The sequence below is a fragment of the Schistocerca serialis genome, chromosome 12 (assembly GCF_023864345.2).
Source record: "Schistocerca serialis cubense isolate TAMUIC-IGC-003099 chromosome 12, iqSchSeri2.2, whole genome shotgun sequence".
Taxonomy (NCBI): domain Eukaryota; kingdom Metazoa; phylum Arthropoda; class Insecta; order Orthoptera; family Acrididae; genus Schistocerca; species Schistocerca serialis.
The window spans coordinates 107,750,196-107,755,534 of NC_064649.1; positions in this window are offsets into that span (position 1 = coordinate 107,750,196).

The following is a 5,339-nucleotide window of genomic DNA, read 5'->3' on the forward strand; positions in this document are numbered from 1 at the left end:
CGTTCTTGTGAAACACAACTAGCTCTTTATACTCATGAAGTTATGAGTGCTATCGACAGGGGATGTCAAATTGATTCCATATCTTCTTTAGATTTACAGAAGGCTTTCGACACCGTTCCTCACAAGCGTCTTCTAAGCAAACTGCGTGCCTACGGAGTATCGCCTCAGTTGTGCGACTGGATTCGTGATTTCCTGTCAGAAATGTCACAGTTCGTAGTAATAGACGGAAAGTCATCGAGTAAAACAGAAGTAATACCCGGCGTTCCCAAAAGAAGTGTTATAGGACTTCTGTTGTTGCTGATATATATTAACGACATAGGAGACAATCTGAGCGTTCCTCTTAGATTGTTTGTGATGATGCTGTCATTTACCGTCTTGTAAAGTCATTTAATGATTTGTATAAGATATCAGTACGGTGCTGAAAGTGGCAATTGATTTTGAATAAAGAAAAGTATCAAGTTATCGATATGAGTACTAAAAGAAATCCGTTAAACTTTGATTACGCGATAAGTAACACAAATATGAAGGCTGTAAATTCAAATACTACTAGGGATTACAATTACAAATAACCTAAATTGGAACGATCACATAGATAATGTTGTGGGTAGAGCAAACCAAAGACTGCGATTCATTGGCAGAACAGTCAGAAGCTGCAACAGGTCTACTAAAGGGACTGCTTACACCTCGCTTGTCCGCCCTATTCTGGAGTAATGGTGTGCGGTGTGGGATCCGCAACATTTGGGACTGACGGATGGATGGCATCGAAAAAGTACAAAGAGCGGCAGCTCGTTTTGTATTATCGCGAAATAGGGGAGACAGTGTCACATACATGATACGTGAATTGGAGTGGCAGTCATTAAAACAAAGGAGTTTTTCGTTGTGACGAGATCTTCCCATGAAATTTCAATCACCAGTTTTCTCCTCCGAATGCGAAAACATTCTGTTGGCACCCACCTACATAAGGAGAAATGATCATCGCGATAAAATAAGAGAAATCAGGGCTCGAACAGAAACATTTAAGTACTCATTTTTCCTGCGTGCCGTTCGAGAGTGGAACGGTAGAGAGACAGCTTGAATATGTGCATTGAACCCTCTGGCAGGCGCTTTATTGTGAATAGCAGAGTAATCACGTAGACCTAGATGTAGATGTAGAAAAGTCCAGCGCCGAGCGAAAGCGAGATCTTCTGCAACGTCGGAAAGGAAAAAAAAAAAAAAAAAAAAAAAAAAACAAGACTTTTTAGGAACCAACGGTCTTGGAAGCTATAAAAAAATCAGTGAAAAAACACTCTACACAGCGATGGTAACTTTATTAAAATGACAAGTTTCGACCTAGTCTAAAATTTTGCTTGGTATAGTGAACACATAGTAAGGGATCTAGCGTCATTGCAAGGTTTCTGAGGCCACCAAACTATATTTTTAGTCAGCATTTTTTTACCAACAAAACTTCATGACTTGCTGTCAGTGTATAATGGACACCTAACCCCTATACAAATGTGCCAAAAGTGGCACTGCCGTGACCAAAAAATGGTCTGAAAAGATTCTTAGCATAACTGAAAAGAACATAAAATCACCGCGAAAAATTGTATAAAATCAGAAAGGCTGCAAATTCAATAAAATATTTCTAATAGTATTTTTATTCTTTTTAGATGCAAATCGGTAGCCGAGCGTTTTAGATGAATTGCAGTGAATGAGCAAAGTAGCCAGAAAAAATGTAAAGCAAACGATTTTTCTTAACCTTATAGTATGAGTACTTATTTGTTGTTTAGACACTGAAGCGCCAAAGAAACTGGTACAGGCATGTGTATATAAATACAGATATATGTAAACAGGCAGAATGCGGCGCTGCGGTCGGCAACGCCTATATAACACAACAAGTTTCTGGAACAGTTGTTAGATCGGTTACTGCTGCTCAAATAGCAGGTTGTTAAGATTTGTTTCAACGTGGTGTTATAGTCCGCACACGAGCGATGGGACACAGCATCTCCAAGATATCGATGAAATGGGGATTTTCCCGTACGACTATTTCACGAGTATATTGTGAATATCAAGAATCCTGTAAAAGATCGAATCTCCGACATCGCTGCGGCCGGAAAGAGATCCTGCAATAACGGGACCAACGATGACTGAAGAGAATCGTTCACGGTAACAGAAGTGCAGTCCTTCCGCAAACTGCTGCAGATTTTTAAAAAAATGGCTCTAAGCACTATGGGACTTAACATCTGAGGTCATCAGTCCCATAGACTTAGAAACTACTTAAACCTAACTAACCTAAGGACATCACACACATCCATGCCCGAGGCAGGATTCGAACCTGCGACCGTAGCAGCAGCGCGGTTCCGGACTGAAGCGCCTAGAACCGCTCGGCCACAGCGGCCGGCGCTGCAGATTTCAAAGCTGGGCCATTAACAAGTGTCAGCGTTCGAACCATTCAACGAAACATCATCGTATACCCTTGATGACTGCACGACACAAACCTTACGCGTCGCTTGGGCCCGTCAACACCGGCATTGAACTGTTGATGACTGGAAACATGCATGGTAATACAAGATTGTATCGAGCGGATGGACGTGTGTGGGTAGGGACACAACATGATGAATCCATGGACCCTGCATGTCAGCAGGGGACTGTTCAAGCTGGTGGAGGCTCTGTAATGGTGTGGGGGCGTGTGCAGTCGGAGTGATACGTAACCAGTTCGTCTACCATGTACGTAAGCATCCTGTCTCATCACCTGCATCCATTCATGTCCACTGTGCAGTCTGACGGACTTGGGAAACTCCAGCTGGACAATGCGACACACCACGCGTCCAGAATTGCTACAGAGGGACTCTAGAAACACTCTTCTGAGTTTAACCACTTCTGCTGGCCACCAAACCCCCCAGACCTGAACATTATCGATTGTATCTGGGATGCCTTGCAACGTTCTGTTTAGGAGAGAACTCCTTCCCCTCATACTCTCACGGATTTACGGACAGCCCTGCAGGATTGACGGTGTCATTTCCCTCCAGCACTACTTTAGACATTAGTCGAATCCATGCCACGTCGTGTTGCGGCATTTCTGCGTGTTCGCGGGGACCCTAGACGATATAGCCAGGGGTACCAGTTATGTGTCAAAGTATGTAAATCTGTCGAACTTAGTAAATAAACTGCGAAAACTTCATAGACGTATAGAAATCGTTTTATATGAGCCGTACATCAGGCTGTAGCAGGGGAAAGAGCGGAACCAGTGGTAAAATGCTCCTGTCCCAGTACGAAAAGGGCGAATATGTTCCTCTTTAAGAGACTGACAGAAAATTGGAGAACCAGCTCCCACTGTCTTCAAACCGCCTCCCTCACCGAAAATTTTGCCAAGCCAACATATTCCCGCTTTTTTGTGCTGAAAAAGAGAAAAGGGAGACAGTGTCAATGGGAGAGAAAGGCGGAGGATATAAAGAAAGTGGCAGTGAAAGAGAAAGAGCGGTGGATGAAGGCAGTAACAGTGGGAACCGAAGAGAGTTGAGGTGTTGAGGGTGAGTGAGAGAGTGTGGCAGTAAAGGAGGAAGAGAAATGGGTGGAAATAGAAGTGGGAGCAAAAGAGAGGGAGGAAAATAAAATATGAATAAGAGCAGAGGTAGGCTTGGTTTGGGTGGGGTGGCGGTGGAAGGAGGGGGGGGGGAGGGGGAAGGTTGTTCTCACGCTGGTATAGGGGAGGGCGTATTTTGGACCGAAATTTGAAACAGCTGGGTGTAGGGCAAAATAAGCCGTAGGCAGTGGCAAAGAGAGACCGAAGTAGACAGTGTGCTTGAGAGAGAGAACAATGGCAGTCGGGTAAACTGTAAATCACTGGGAGAAAAAGCAGACAGTGAGAGAGAGAAATATAGACAGTGGTAGTGAGAGGGACATGCTCAGTATGAATGTTTCGTTGCAAAGAGACATTAGGTAGAATGATTTAGAATGTTCTGCGTTAAAAGAGCGCGAATATGTTTCCTGTCAAAATTTCTGGCTGTTTTGGTCAAGAAGGCGGAATGAGGGTTGAATCAGTTGGGTTTGCACTTTTCCGTCTGAGCCCTTTAAAGACGAACATATTCGTCAATTTTGTACTGCGACAGGAGCATTTTTTCCGCTGGAAAATTTAAATTTGAATTTGCAATAGATAAACATGCAACAATTACCTTCTTATGCAAATGTATTGAAGCTACGTCTTTCTCTTCTCGCTGTGTTGAACCCACGACTGTTAATTAGCCAACGTGACGTGAACAAGAGGAGTATAAGAGACATCTTTCTATTTGTTTGGTGACATAATCACTTGCTTTTTCAGCATGTATTGTCACTTGCCGGGAGCACTTGTTTTGCTAGAAATACTTGACATCATTCATTGAGTTTCTTTGAATTTCTGTAATTGATATAGTTTCAGAATACGAATCACCCTTGCAAATACTGTCATCTCGCAGAATTTATCCAATCATGTGAGTCCTTCGGATATAAGATGAACATCAACAAAAGCAAAACGAGGATAATGGAATGTAGTCGAATTAAGTCGCGTGAGCTGAGGGAATTAGGTTAGGAAATGAGACACTTAAAGTGGTAAAGGAGTTTTGCTATTTGGGGAGCAAAATAACTGATGATGGTCAAAGTAGAGAGGATATAAAATGTAGACTGGCAATGGCAAGGAAAGCGTTTCTGAAGAAGAGGAATTTGTTAACATCGAGTATAGATTTAAGTGTCGGGAAGTCGTTTCTGAAAGTATTTGTATGGAGTGTAGCCATATATGGAAGTGAAACATGGACGATAAATACACTCCTGGAAACTGAAATAAGAACACCGTGAATTCATTGTCCCAGGAAGGGGAAACTTTATTGACACATTCCTGGGGTCAGATACATCACATGATCACACTGACAGAACCACAGGCACATAGACACAGGCAACAGAGCATGCACAATGTCGGCACTAGTACAGTGTATATCCACCTTTCGCAGCAATGCAGGCTGCTATTCTCCCATGGAGACGATCGTAGAGATGCTGGATGTAGTCCTGTGGAACGGCTTGCCATGCCATTTCCACCTGGCGCCTCAGTTGGACCAGCGTTCGTGCTGGACGTGCAGACCGCGTGAGACGACGCTTCATCCAGTCCCAAACATGCTCAATGGGGGACAGATCCGGAGATCTTGCTGGCCAGGGTAGTTGACTTACACCTTCTAGAGCATGTTGGGTGGCACGGGATACATGCGGACGTGCATTGTCCTGTTGGAACAGCAAGTTCCCTTGCCGGTCTAGGAATGGTAGAACGATGGGTTCGATGACGGTTTGGATGTACCGTGCACTATTCAGTGTCCCCTCGACGATCACCAGTGGTGTACGGC